The sequence below is a fragment of the Rana temporaria genome, chromosome 2 (assembly GCF_905171775.1).
Source record: "Rana temporaria chromosome 2, aRanTem1.1, whole genome shotgun sequence".
In the NCBI taxonomy this organism is placed as follows: Eukaryota; Metazoa; Chordata; class Amphibia; order Anura; family Ranidae; genus Rana; species Rana temporaria.
The window spans coordinates 342,347,723-342,363,565 of record NC_053490.1 but is presented as its reverse complement, the minus strand read 5'-3'; the positions used below and the strand labels follow the sequence as shown (position 1 = coordinate 342,363,565).

Here is a 15,843-nt window from a genome sequence, read left to right as displayed (position 1 = left end):
ACAGGTGCACAACAAACCCCTGCTGTATCCCCATATTCCTAAAAAGTATTTTATTAGTTAAAGCTGAACTCCAGGACACTCACCTCTTCTCTCAGATGCTCTGGCTTGTGAGCAGGTCTTTGGTATATTGGTATCCTCACTTGGAATGCAGGACTATTATTCCTGCATTGTGTGTAATGATGTCACATCTGCGTTCGGCTAGATCGGATTGTAGAAGAACCAGTTGCATGGAAGGAAGTATCTGAGGGAGCAAGTGATAAGGTAAGTGAATGTTATTTCTACGGGTACCCTAGGCATAAACAAGCATTTAAACAAACATTGCAGTGTCCTGGGGGGTTGTGCGCTGTAAAGGTATTTCTTTACAGTTCCGCCTTAAACATATAAAAAAAAACGTTTTTCTTTGTAACATCTGTAGTGGGTGTTTGGAAGACCCCTGTGACCCAGGTCTGATATAAAATTTCCCCCCAGAGCCGCCTCTCTGACATGACATGTGCCGCAGGGCAGATTAATACCTTGAGTGCATATTGTGCCACCTCCACCCAGTAATACTTCCATGACACCCAATAGTCCATGGAAAAGATAGCTTGAACCATTTGGTTACAGCTTTTCCGTTTTGCCCCTACCTGTGTTTGCTTGACAACAGCAGGGACATCCTTATGAGGAACAAATAAAAAAACAAACAAAAAAATAAATGTAAATAATTAACCACTTCTCGACCATCCGCTTGCAATGTACTGTAGGCAGAGCAACATAGCCATACAGTGCTGCCTACTTCTGGGTTTAGGGCACGCGCAAGCAGGCCCCTGGCAGGCACCTGCTCTGATTGTACACAGCGGAGGCCTGTCAGCAAGTCCCGGCCAATGATTCATGGCTCTGACCTGCTAATTGCCATGTACAATCGCAGCACAGCGCTCTGTGTTGACAATCAACACAAAGCTCTGTACAGGGAGAACGATCCTTCTGTTTCTCATTCCCTGCAATGCAGGGATGAGAAACATGGAGATCTATTAGTAAAAGCAGCACATTTTACACACATTCCACATAGTTAGGCGCACATTTAACCTTTTGGTCGCCTTATATGAAGACATTTTACTTCTTTAATTATTTTATTGGATATGATTTACAGCAGAAGGATATATATATATATATATATATATATATATATATATATATATATATATATATATATATATATATATATAAATGATACAATGATCAAATCCTACACATTTTGTCTGGATACAGCGTTATATGTCCTCACAATTACAAGATAGAGTAGCACAGTGTTAAATAGCAAAAAATGGCCTGGTCATGAAGGGGGTAAAATCTTCTGGAGCTAAAGTAGTTAAAAAAATTAATCTTCAAAAAACATAAATGGTAATGATAGGTGGGAAAATGGCTGTGTTTGGACTCACTATCAAAGGTTGGGTTTCTGCACCTTTTATCTTGTTTCAGAGACCATTGGCCTCTCACTGATTAAAACCTAATCTTGTTTTCTGTGAGCTTCTGAAATCACCTTTTGAACTCATTAAAGATGTTCCTTTCTCTAATATCACCTGCAAGGTGGTATTCCTTGTAACTGTCACCTCTTCTACGCAAGTGTCAGCTGACAACCTAGGAAGGAAATTTGTTTTTGCTTTTGCATTGGGATAGGGTGGTGTTGAGGCCTAGGAAGTCCTTCTTGTCTAAGGTAGTACCCAGTTTGCATTGCCATTCCTGCCTGTGTTTGCTTGAGCAGGAATTGTAGGTTTCCACACCTGATGCCGCGTACACACGATCATTTTTCGGCATGAAAAAAAACGATGTTTTTCGGCATGTAGAAAAAACTTTGTTTTTTTCAAATTCATCATTAAAACGACGTTGCCCACACACGTTTTAAAAAAATGCTCTTGCCCTTTTCACACAAGCTGTCACTTTGCTTATTCAGGGCAAAGTTTTAGCGACTCTTTAATGTGTGTTATTTTGTGCATTTGCGTGCATTGTGTTAAGGCAGTCCATTCATTGTGAAAAAGAAGCAAGCGCACCAAAACACACAAACACTAAAATTTTTATCAAACACAGTGCACCACAAAACATAGATGGTTCCCATCTGTGCATTGTTATGCCCTAAGATGCAATTGCATTGAAGTACCATTTCAAACAAAAACAGCACATATCACTAAAAGGAGCACCAGACCAAGTAATATGCCGTGTACATGCGGTTGGAATTTCCGACAACAAATGTTCGATGTGAGCCTTTGGTTGGATTTTCCGACCATGTGTAGGCTTCATCAAACATTCCGACAACAAATGTTTGAGAGCTGGTTCTCAATTTTTCCGACAACAAAGTTCTTGTCGGAAATTCCGATTGTCTGTATGAAATTTAGACGCACAGAAATCCTACGCATGCTCGGAATCATTAAACTTTATTTTTCTCGGCTCGTCGTAGTGTTGTACGTCACTGCGTTCTTGACGTTTGGAATTTCTGACAACATTTGTGTGACCGTGTGTATGCAAGACAAGTTTGAGCGAACAATCCGTCAGAAAAAAATCCACAATTTTGTTGTTGGAATGTCCGATCGTGTGTACGCAGCAATAGAGTCCAAAATGATTTGGTGGTTTGCACTAAAAGACAGTCAATGCGTTTCAGGGGCCCTTTCCCGTTTTATCATTGCAACAGTTAAAGTCAGAAGCTCAAAAGTTACTTGCCAGCAACATCTGCATGAATAACCGTAAAGATCTTTGGGGGTCTTTTACCAACTTTAAAACACAGTTCAAAGAACACACACAAAAAAAGTGGTAACAAATACTGGCCAGATTGTTTTGGGGTTTAATATAGCTGCAACTACTGTACCCCAAGTAAGAGTTTAACAGACAGACATAAACCTATAGGATCACCTTTAAACTAAAACAGAATAGGGGCAAAGATCTAACATTTTGCCTGAGCCCTCATTCAGCTGCTTAGCAGACAGAAATTATAGAGACACTTAACACTTTGGTCAGGTGTATGCAATGTATAGTAATAAGCACTTTGTTATGTACAATACGATGTACAAAGTGCAGCAGTCAGCAGTTTGTGTAATAGTGCCCCTTATATTGCTCTTTAGGAGGAGGAAAAGATGGCTAGCATTTGTGGCCAATGGGAGGAAAACAGTGCCTGATATTGAAGGTCAGGTGGTAGGAAAAGTATCTGGCATTAGCAGTCGGTGAAAGGAAAATAATGTTTATCTTGGTATTGGAAAAAAAATGGCCAGAGTTGGTGGTCAGTGATAAGAAAATGTTTGTCTTTGGGTAACGGGAGAAAAAAATGCCTCAGAGGGGGTGCAAGAAGGTGCACTAGTGCTCATTTGGGGAGAAGGTTGGGCATCGATGCTCATTGGGGGGACATTGGTGTTCTGTGGGGGAAGAGGAGGGCACTAGTGCTCTGTGGAGGAAGAGGGGGGCAGTGGTATTCTATGGGGGGGAAAAGGGAACACTGGTGCTCTGGGGAGGGGGGCATTGGTATTCTGTGGAAGGAGAGGGGACACTGGTGCTCTGTGGAGGTAGGAGGGGCACTGGTATTCTGTGGGGGAAGAAAGGGTCCCAATGCTAGGTGGGGGAAATTGGTAAAATTGGTACACCATGGGGGAAGGAAGTACACTACTACATTATGGAGGAAGGGGGAGTTTTAGTGCTCTGTGAAGGGAAAGGAGAAACTGCCAGCTATGAGGAAAGGTTAGCTGAACTGAATTTATTCTCTCTTGAGAAGAGTCGATTAAAGTGGGGAGTGGGAGGTTTGATCACCATGTAAAAATACATACATGGTCCATAACTTGGTGCTGAGTTATTCATTTTAATTTCATCACAGGGGACAAGGGGGCATTCTTTACCTGGGGGAAAATAGATGTATTCTCCAAAGACGGAAAGTCAGCTCTGTAGATTAAAAAAAAAAAAAAAGACTGGATTCTTCTTATTACATATTCAAAATAAAACTGGATACTTATATTTATAGGTACCAGGGGTATAGGTATATTTATAGCACCAAGGATAGCTGATCCAGGGAATATCTGCATCCTGAGGGATCAGGAAGGATTTTTATCCCATTGCTGCAAAATGGATCATGCTTTATTGAGGGTTTTTTGCCTTCTTCTGGATCAACTGTGGGTATACGATTGTGTATATGAAGGTTTTCTATTTGTGTGTGTAAATATATTTTTTTTATTTGTGTGTGTGTGTGTGTGTGTGTGTATATTTTTTTTCTATTTGATGAGCTGGATGGATTTGTGTTTTTTTTCAAGCAGGCTAATGTTGTGTACACATTTTCCATTCAACCCAGTGGACTGAACAAACAAAAAACTGAGAGGTCGCAGTACTAACTAAGTGATATTAGTGTAGTGATCTCCCCTGCTGACCTATTGTGTTCTGACAGGGGGACTGCTCCCGCCAAAACACAGGGATCAGCGCTTTCAGCCATTGCTGAAGCTCATTGCTTAAATAGAAGCCAGTTCTGAGACTGGCTTCTGTCAGGCTAGAAGCTGTACACAGTTCTTGCCAAAGTGACCCTTTTCTGACAATTTCTGGCCTGTGTGTACCCAGCTTAACTATGTAACTAGGTAAGAAGTGGGATGAAGTAAACCAGTATCTCACCCCTTCATGGAGCACAATGACTGAAGCAGAGAGAGACAATAGAAGGGAGTGATAATGTTTTGTATAGTCAAATCATGTTATAGCCTCTCAGAGATGTTTCAGTAGGGAGAATATTGTATGTTTTGCATGGGCTAAAAAAATAAAAAAAAATAAACAGGTTATACATATGCACCATGAAAATCAAGAATTTGTGGCCCCCGCTCTGATGCCGCGTACAAACGACCGTTTTTCGGGTTCTAAACGATCGTGTGTGGGCTTCAGAGCATTTTTCGGGTTCTAAAAAATGGCCAAATCTTTATTCGAACATTATATTTTTTTGTGTGTGGGCTTTAACGACGTGAAAAATCCGTGCATGCTCAGAAGCAAGTTATGAGACGGGAGCGCTCGTTCTGGTAAAACTACCGTTCATAACGGAGTAAGCACATTCATCACGCCGTAACAGACTGAAAAGCGTGAATCGTCTTTTACTAACACAAAATCAGCTAAAGCAGCCCAAAGGGTGGCGTCATCCGAACGGAACTTCCCCTTTATAGTCCCGTCGTACGTGTTGTACGTCACCGTGCTTTGCTAGAGCATTTTTTTTTCACGATTGTGTGTAGGCAAGGCTGTTTTAATGATCGGGTTGAAAAAACGTTTCTTGCTGGTTTTTGCCGAGAAACTCGGTCGTGTGTACGAGGCCTGACAGGTTTGCTTTCCATGAAATTACAGTATATATAGGAAAGCAAGAACACTTTTTACAGACTTCACTTTATACACGTTATGAAAGATAACAGTGCTAAAACATTCCAATACTGTGTACTACTGTGTAATACGAGTCGTAGTTTTATTTGTTCTCTTCTTCCTGAAAATGAATCTCCTTCTCATTGTAATCATCTGAAAATTAAACAAAAATGTATCCCATTCGAATTCTGAAATGGCATCTAAACAAATATTCAATTCATCTTTTAGCAGAAGTTCTCTTGTCCATAACAAAACAACTTGTGTAAAAAATGTTGCCTTTAATATGACACTTTTAAAGAGTATGGAACAAAAAAGTCCAAGAGTGTGCAGTATTGTCTACAGTACAATCTACAATAGAGTACACGATGTTCATTACAGAGTACAGAAGGGGACCATGTGCAGTATAGTTTACAGCACAGTGTATAGAGTGGAGTAGTACAAAGTATGTAATGTACAAGATAATGTACAGAGCGGAGTAGTGGGAAGTACGGTATATAATGTAAAGAATAATGTACAGAAAAGCACAATGTGGAGTATATATTGTACAGAATAATGTTTAGAAGAGCACAATGTGAAGTATATAATGTACAGAGTGGCACAGTGTGGATTACTGTACTGTACGTTATAATGTATAGCACGGCACAGTATGAAGTATATAATGTACAGGATAATGTACAGAGTGCTGCATGGTACAGTATGGAGGAGATAATGTTGCGCAGTGTGGCGTATAAAATGTACAAGAAAATGTATAAATATTGTCACAGTGTGGCATATATAATGTACAGGATAATGTACAGAGTGGCTTGGTATGGAGTATATAATGTACACATCAAGGGATAAAGTGTCACAGTGTGGCATATATAATATACACGGTAAGGTAAAGAGTGGCCCATTGTGGAGTATATAGGGCCAGATTCACGTAGGATCGCGTACCTTTGTGCGGGCGTAACGTACGCCTCCGCAACTTAGACGGGCAAGTGCTGTATTCTCAAAGCACTTGCTCCGTAAGTTGCGGCGGCGTAGCGTAAATCGGCCGGCGTAAGCCCGCCTAATTCAAATTTGGAACAGGGGGGCGTGTTCTATGTAAATGTTGTGTGACCCAACGTGATTGACGTTTTTCACGAACGGCGCATGCTCCGTTCGTGGAAATCTCCCAGTGTGCATTGCTCCTAATACGCCGCAAGGACGTATTGGTTTTGACGTGAACGTAAATTACGTCCAGCCCCATTCACGGATGAGTTACGCAAACAACGTAAAATTTTCAAATTTCCTCGCGGGAACGACGGCCATACTTAACATTGGTACGCCACACTTACGCCACCATATAGCAGGGGTAACTATACGCCGGGAAAAGCCTAACGTAAACGGCATAAATGTACTGTGTCGGCCAGGCGTACGTTCGTGAATTTGCGTATCTAGCTAATTTGCATACTCAACACGGAATTCGATGGAAGCGCCACCTAGCGGCCAGCGTAAATATGCAGTTAGGATACGACGGTGTAACACAGTTACGCCAGTCGGATCTACGGGAAATCTATGCGTAACTGATTCTAAGAATCAGGCGCATAGATACGACCGCGCAACTCAGAGATACGACGGCGTATCTCTGAGTTGTGCGGTCGTATCTGGAGATACGCCGTCATATCTCGTTTGAGAATCTGGCCCATAATGTATAGGATATTGCATAAATAATACAAACTGGGGTATACACCAATCAGCTATAACTTTATGACCACTAACAGGTTAGTTGAATAACACTGATTATCTTGTTACAAAGGCATCCTAAAGTTGTGGAATATACAGTGCCATGAACAAAAATATTCATACCCCTTGAAATATTCCACATTTTGTCATGTTACAACCAAAATCGTAAATGTATTTTATTGTGATTTTATGTGATAGACTAACACAAAGTGGAAGTTGAAGGAAAATAAGAAAGGTTTTTCATTTTTTTTTTACAAATAAATATCTGAAAAGTGTGGCGTGTATTTGTATTCAGCTCCTTTTAGTCTGTTACCCATAACTAAAATCTAGCGGAACCAATTGCCTCTGAAGTCACCTAATTAAAACATGGAGTCCACCTGTGTGTAATTTATTCTTGGTATAAATACAGCTGTTCTGTGAAGCCCTCCGAGGTTTGTTAGAGAACCTTAGTGAACAAACAGCATCACAAAGGCCAAGGAACACACCAAATTCCGATCGTTTGTACGGGGCATTAGAGTCTGCAAAAGACTTAAGCCTGGGACGGAGGTTCACCTTCCAGTAGGACAACAACCCTAAACATACAGCCAGAGCTACAATGGAATGCTTTACATCAAAGCATATTCATGTGTTAGACTGGCCCAGTTAAAGTCCAGGCCTAAACCCAATTAAGAATCTGTGGCAAGACTTGAAAATTGCGGTTTAAAGACACTCTCCATCCAATCTGACAGAGCATGAGCTATTTTGCAAAGAATGGGCAAAAATGTCACTCTTTAGATGTGCAAAACTGGTAGAGACATCCCCAAAAAGACTTGCAGCTGTAATTGCAGCGAAAGGTGGTTCTGCAATGGGGCTGAATACAAATGCACGCCACACTTTTCACATATCTATTTGTAAAAAATCTGAAAACCATTTATCATTTTCTTTCCAATTCACAATTATGTGCCACTTTGTCTATCACATGAAATCCCAATAACATACATTTACGTTTTTGGTTGTAACATGACAAAATGTGGAAAATTTCAAGGGGTATGAATACTTTTTCAAGGCACTGTACAGTATTAGGCAGCAAGTAAACATGTTGTCCCTGATGTGTTAAAAGCATAAAACAAATTGGAATTGCAGTTTGTTGTGTATGGGGCTGCATAGCTACAGACTGGTCAGGGTGCCGTGCTGATTCGTGTCCACAGCCAAAAGTGCCTACAATGGGCACATGAGCATCAGAACTGGACCACAGAGCAATGGAAGAAGATGGCCTGGTCTGATGAATCATGCTTTCTTTTACATGTGGGTGGCCAGTTGCGTGTTTGTCAGTTATTCGAGGAAGATGCAGTAAGGGAAGAAGAAAAGCCGGTGGAGACAGTGTGATGCTTTGGGCTAGGGAACCTTGGTCCTGCCATTTATGTGGATGTTAATTTGACATGTACTATCTTTCCAAACATTATTGGTGACCAAGTACACCCCTGATGGCAGTGGCCACATATGGCTGGATAATGTACCTTGCCACACTGCAAAAATTGTTCAAGAACAGTTTGAGGAACACAACAAGTTTGAGGTGACCAAATTCTCCAAATCTGAATCCAATCAAGCATCTGTCTGATGTGCTGGAAAAACAAGTCTGATCCATGGAGGACCCACCTCACAACTCGCAGGGCTAAAGGATCTGCTACTGATAGCTTGGTGCCATATACCACTGCATACCTTCAGAGATCTAGATGCTAAGAAACATGTCCGCTGGAAACCTGTTCGTCGGACATGTCCGACGGTCAGTACAACTCATCGGACATGTCCGCTGGCCCGAGAACCCGCGCATGGCGTCGAAGTGATTTGACGCATGCGTGGAAGCATTGAACTTCCGGGTCACCGCGTCGTCACCGCGTATTCTGTCCGTGGGGATTTTGGTTTGATGGTGTGTACAACCATCAGACCAAAATCTGCTAGCAGACATGTCCGATGAAAACAGTCCGCGGACTGTTTTCATCGGACATGTCCGCTCGTCTGTACGAGGCCTAAGGGTCCTAATATTCCGTTTGAGGCTCCTAACATTTTCATTACATTTGTCACGCTATTTCTTATTCCCTTTAAAGGGGTTGTAAAGGTTAGTTTTTTATTTTCTAAATAGGTTCCTTTAAGCCAGCGCATTGTTGGTTCACTTACCTTTTCCTTTGATTTCCCTTCTAAATGATTTTTTTCTTTGTCTGAATTTCTCACTTCCTGTTTCTCCTCAGGAAGCTTGCCCCCATGTTCTGGCTGGGGGTTAGTCAGCCAGAACAGCTTACTGAGGAGGAACAGGAATTGAGAAATTCAGACAAAGAAAAAAATCATTTAGAAGGGAAATCAAAGGAAAAGGTAAGTGAACCAACAATGTACTAGCTTAACCAGTTCCCGACCCCCGCATGTACATATACGTCCACAATATGGCACGTACAGGCACATGGGCGTACATGTACGTCCTTGCCTATTAGCGGGTGGGGGGTCCGATCGGGACCCCCCCCGCTACATGCGGAGGTCGGGTCCGCTCGGGGAGCGATCCGGGACCACGGCGCGGCTATTTGTTTATAGCCGCTCCGTCGCGATCGCTCCCCTGAGCTGAAGAACGGGGAGAGCCGTGTGTAAACACGGCTTCCCCGTGCTTCACTGTGTCGGCGCATCGATCGCGTCATTCCCTTTATAGGGAAGACACGATCGATGACGTCATTCCTACAGCCACACCCCCCTACAGTTGTAAACACATACTAGGTGCACCCTAACCCCTACAGCGCCCCCTGTGGTTAACTCCCAAACTGCAACTGTCATTTTCACAATAAAGAATGCAATTTAAATGCATTTTTTGCTGTGAAAATGACAATGGTCCCAAAAATGTGTCAAAATTGTCCGAAGTGTCCGCCATAATGTCGCAGTCACGAAAAAAATTGCTGATCGCCGCCATTAGTAGTAAAAAAAAAAAAATTAATAAAAATGCAATAAAACTATCCTCTATTTTGTAAACGCTATAAATTTTGCGCAAACCAATCGATAAACGCTTATTGCGATTTTTTTTACTAAAAATAGGTAGAAGAATACGTATCGGCCTAAACTGAGGAAAAAAAATGTTTTTATATATGTTTTTGGGGGATATTTATTACAGCAAAAAGTAAAAAATATTGCATTTTTTTCAAAATTGTCGCTCTATTTTTGTTTATAGCGCAAAAAATAAAAACCGCAGATGTGATCAAATACCACCAAAAGAAAGCTCTATTTGTGGGGGAAAAAGGACGCCAATTTTGTTTGGGAGCCACGTCGCACGACCGCGCAATTGTCTGTTAAAGCGACGCAGTCCCGAACTGTAAAAACACCTTGGGTCTTTAGGCTGCATATTGGTCCGGGGCTTAACTGGTTAAAGGAACCTATTTAGAAAATAAAAAACAAACCTTTACAACCCCTTTAACATCAAAGTCCTTTAACTTCACATGTTTTTTAGAAAACAGAGATCGCTTTTTTGTATCATATTTTCCAAAATGTGCTGCAGATTTCTGACATTAAAAGGTTAACTTGGGACGTTAAGACTTAAGGTAGAAAAAAAAAAAAAAAAATCGGATCCTAAGTATTCATTTCATGTGAGTCACAATCCTCTTTCTGGAAGATCAGAGAAAGAAGCTGCACCAGAACAGGAAGAATAGATGGAAATACAAAATAGAGGGTGGATGTAGGCAGCCACGATGTCGTCCTTTCCACTGTTGTCTTCATTTGACTAACAAGTCAGTGACAATGAGAGAGCGCATCTTGTATAATTGTAATTGTTACAAACAGGTCTATTACAGCATAAGCATAGCAACATAGAAAATTAGATGGCGGTTACATTTTCAACACTAGAAAAAATATGTGACATAATAAGAGTAAAAAAGCACTATTAAATCATAATAACAATTTATTAGTACAACAGTGTATTAAAAAACAACCATCAAACATATATAATAAACTTTATTGCTGCCAGTCAAGACATTCGCACACATCGGTAGTGTCAGCGCGTTTGTGGAATTTGCTTATTCAAGACTATGATGTTCTAAAGAGGAAGTAAACCCTCTTGTCAAAATACAAACAAAAAAAAAGACAACCTTCAAGCCAAAGGCATAATGAGCTAGTATGCATAGCATACTAGCTCATTATGAATTACTTACCCGAGATCGAAGCCCCCGTAGCGTCCCTTGTTCGCCTCCTCCGACGCTGCCATGATGCCCGGAGTGACTTCCGGGTATCGCTGCTCCGGCGCTGTGAATGGCCGGAGCAGAGATAACGTCACTCCCGCGCATGTGCGCGGGAGCCGCCACTAACAGCATGATGCCGTTATTAGCGGCATGCGCCATAGATATCGGTGCTGCAATTTTTTGCAAATATCTCCTAAACCTTTTAGGTTTGGGAGATATTTCTTGTACCTACAGGTAGGTAAGCCTTAATCTAGGCTTACCTGTAGGTTAAAGTGGTTGTAAAGGGTTTACAACCACTTTAAATGTAAATATCCAGTGCCAAAGCTTGAAGAGGAAGTAAACCCTCTAGAGTCTTTCTTTAAAAACAAATCCCTGCAAGAAAAAGCATAATGAGCTAGTATGCATAGCATACTAGCTCATTATGAATTACTTACCTGAGATCGAAGCCCCAGAAGCGACTCTCGTTCCTCACCACCGCCGCCGACATTGATATCCGAGTTACTTCTGGGTATCGCGGCTCCGGCACTGTAATTGGCCGGAGCCGCGATGACGTCACTCCCACACATGCGCGCGGGAGCCGTCAGTGACGGCACGATCACCCTCACTAACGGCGCGCCCAGTGCGCCTGCACCGGTGTCTACGGCGCTCATGCACCGTAGACATCAGTGCAGTCTTTTCTGCAAATATCTCCTAAGCCGTGCAGGTTTAGGAGATATTTGTTGCACTTACAGGCAAGCCTTAATCTAGGCTTACCTGTAGGTTAAAGTGGTCTGTAAGCCCAACTCTGGGGCTTAAATTCTCCCTTACATTGGGGCTGCCTCCACACTGCAATGGTTAAATGCTCATTTAGACTAAGGGAGAGTAAAAGCACCTTTACTTACCTAATCCTGCGCTCCCCACAGCAGATGGTGCTTCCCTATGCTCTGGCTGTGGACCATCCCTTGGTGTCCTCTGGCTATGGACCCTGCATTGGTCTTGATGACATCAGGACCTTAGGCTGCTAGAGCAATGGGGAGAGGCACCGATCTGGCAATGTGGAGGAGTGGAGGATCAGGTAAGTACATTTTCTTTTCAATGCTGCTTAGACCTAAATGAGCAGTTAACCCTTGCTGTGCATTTTTAAGCCGGGACAAAGTCATCCAGTGCCCAGGGCAAAGATTCCAAACTGCGCCTACCTCCCCTGCTCATGATGTGCAAGGTTAGGGGATCCTACATCCAACAGTCACTTGCTTGTCAAAACCACAGCCTTGCAACAGAAGGAAGATGCCCTCAGTAAACCATTGTGCCCTTTGTCCCTGCCCTGGTTAGGTGCGATAAAGGTTTTATGTATATGTTTGATGGCTGAAATGTTGTAAAAATACAAAGCAATGGTGTGATCCTTGTGTTTTTTGATACACTGTTGTATTAATTTGTTATTCTTTTTTGCTCTTTATGCTTTCAGTCCCTCGTTATGTGATATATTTTGACAATTAAACCCCTATCTATTTTCCAGGGGTGTTATGCTGGGGAACATCTGATTGCCTCTCGGGGGATCAGGAAGGAATTTTTCCCCTGCTGTAGCAAATTGGATCATGCTTTGCTGTTTTTTTTTTCCTTCCTCTGGATCAACTGTGGGTATAGAATTGGGTATATGTGATTGTACGATATTATTATTGTTTTATTTCTTATGGTTGAACTTGATGGACTTGTGTCTTTTTTTCAACCTGACTAAGGGCCAGATTCTCAGCGGAGATACGACGGCGTATCTCCAGATACGTTGTCGTATCTCTGGGTTGCGCTGACGTATCTATGCGCCTGATTCTTAGAATCAGTTATGCATAGATTTCCCTTAGATCCGACAGGCGTAAGTCTCTTACGCCGTCGGATCGTAACTGCATATTTACGCTGGCCGCCAGGGGCGTGTATGCTGATTTACGCGTCAAAATATGTAAATCAGCTAGATACGCGAATTCACGAACGTACGCCCGGCCGACGCAGTACAGTTACGCCATTTACGTTAGGCTTTTTCCGGCGTATAGTTACCCCTGCTATATGGTGGTGCAAGTGCGGCACACCAATGTTAAGTATGGCCGTCTTTCCCGCGTCAAAATTTGAAAAAGTTACGTCGTTTGCGTAAGTCATCCGTGAATGGGGCTGGACGTCATTTACGTTCACGTCGAAACCAATGACGTCCTTGCGGCGTATTAGGAGCAATGCACACTGGAAAATTCCACAGACGGCGCATGGACGGCGCATCACGTCGGGTCACACAACATTAACATAAAACACGCCCCCCTGTCCCAAATTTGAATTAGGCGGGCTTACGCCGGCCGATTTACGCTACGCCACCGCAACTTACGGAGCAAGTGCTTTGAGAATACAGCACTTGCCCGTCTAAGTTGCGGAGGCATAACGTAAATCGGATACGTTACACCGCCGCAAAGATACGCAGATCTACGTGAATCTACCCCTAAGTATATAACTATATGCTGTACCAGCTTTATGAGGGGTGGGGGGGGGGGTTTCAAAACTGCAAATAAATCAATAAGAACCCCCCCCTCCTTTTTATTGTTTTATTATTTCTATCTACTCATCAATAACTGTGCTTGGCCATAATATACAGTAGTAGATGTCTCACTGAATGGCGGACCATGATACAGCGATCCATTCAAAACATGTCTTCATTACTAGAACCCATCCTTCCCCTCAACTTGGCCAATCTACTAGTTAATGGCCCCCGTAATCTATTTTTCCATCTTTTCCGAGTTAGGAATATGTGAATAGAATTACATTTTGAATCAGAGTTTAATGTCACTTTAATTAAATGTACATATCACAAAGAACTAGAAGTTTATACACGTCGTATTTTCATTTTTAGCCCTGGCCTTGTTCGCAAAAGTGCGACTTTTACTGCTGCAATGCACAACAATGGAAATCACATTATTCTCTATGATGCCTGTTCACATCAATGCAACATGGCGAGGAGCGATTTCAAGGCAGGAAAGAAGGTACAGGTGTATCTTTATGCGCATTTTTAAGCCCCACACACTTTCAAAACGCATGTACAATAGTTTTTGGTGAGTTTTTGGCTGGGTTTTTTGTTGAAAGTGGAACTAAAATTCTGCTGTTTTTTGCATCAGCCATGCAGGTTTTTTATTGCAAAAGAGACATGCAATGCCTTTTGTAAATAACCCCCAAAGTCTCTTCTGCAATACATTACACTACCTGTTTGCAGCCTCCCCTGGCATGTAAAGTTAGCTGCGCATGCACAGCTCTGCTCACAGGGGGTCATCCTGATCCCTGTGTGCCAGAATGACAGCCTCCTACGCATGCGCAGGAGTGACATCATCTCTCGCCGGCCAATGAAAGTGGCCAAAGACTGGCACACAAAAGAAGACGCACCAGCCAGCCAGGGAGGAAAGGTGAGTATAAACTGCCTTTAGCTCCACCAGCAACCTCCTTCTACAAAGAAAAAGTAACACATCAAGGTGCATAGAAAAAGGGGTTATAAAGCTGCAGTCACATCTCCGTGTTCCGGGAACACACAATAAACACGTGAAAAACGCATGTTGCATTTGGGGTGCCATTAATTAACCTGGCCAGCAGATGCACATTTTTTTCGCAAGCATATTTGATGCGTTGTGTATTGGTGGATGTGGGAAGCACATTACAGTATGAGCTGCAACACTAATTACTTGAGTAAACAGGATTGCGCTATTCATTTAATTATCGTAAGCACTACGTGGGTTATATCGGGAATATTTTGTTTGATTATTTTTTGCAAGCAGCTAAACAAGCGACAAACGCACTACAAGCATAATAAAAAAATGCGCAAGTAAACGCGAGATGCTTTATGACCTAAAAGGACGTGAAAACATGCGCAAAAAATGTGTGCAATTGTGAAAGGGGAATATAAACACGCCCTGAAAATGCACGATTCACGAGTGTGACCCTAGACTAAGATTGCATACTTGATTATTTTTTTTAAACAGAATTTCGTGTGACTTTAATAACTAAAACAGTGAAGTGTCCAGCACAGCAAAGGAAGGGTTAAAGGAAAATGCTGTGATGTCCCTTGTTTGTATTTCAGAGGGGCAGACTGGAAGTTTGAGGACAATCAGCAGCCATACATTAGAAGGAGCCCTGCAGAGAGCAGCACAAAGAGCGAGGAGAGCTCCAGTACAGACAGGAGGAGGGGAGACTGGGGGAGAGTCCCAATCATGGGTCACTCTGTGCTCACCTGTCCCACTGATGGCTGTCAGCTTGTCATCGTCCTAGGAGATGGCTTGTCCCCAGCTCTGCGCTGTGATGAGTGTCCAGGAGGAAGGAAGGGTAGAGAGACCTGTGTGAGGGAGGGGGAGTGTCACAACACCACTGTCACTTGCTGCTGTCACTTCCAGAACTTTAACCTGTCACCAACTGGGACTGAGCTCATTGTAGAGAGTGGGTGGAGTTTCTGGGAGAGGCTGCATAATCTCTATTGGAAATGATCGAGCTGAGGATAACTTTAACCCCTTGGCTGCCAGGGCACTTTGCACTCAATCCACTTCTGCATATTTATGGCATACCCATAAAAGGTGGCTGAATACTACAGTGTTAAATGAGGAGCGCAGGAGAGAGAGAAAAAAAAAAAAAAAACAATCACACTCATCCG

General features: G+C 42.5%; 1 protein-coding gene across 1 annotated transcript in view; it reads right to left on the bottom strand.

Annotated features, from left to right (window-relative positions):
- SLC45A3 (solute carrier family 45 member 3) overlaps window positions 1-15,606 on the bottom strand; it is a 104,389-nt gene extending 88,783 nt beyond the window's left edge. Inside the window, 2 exon segments of the mRNA XM_040337535.1 lie at window positions 84-241; window positions 15,430-15,606. The gene's annotated coding sequence lies outside the window, so the exon portion shown is untranslated.
- Window positions 15,607-15,843: the final 237 nt, after the last annotated feature.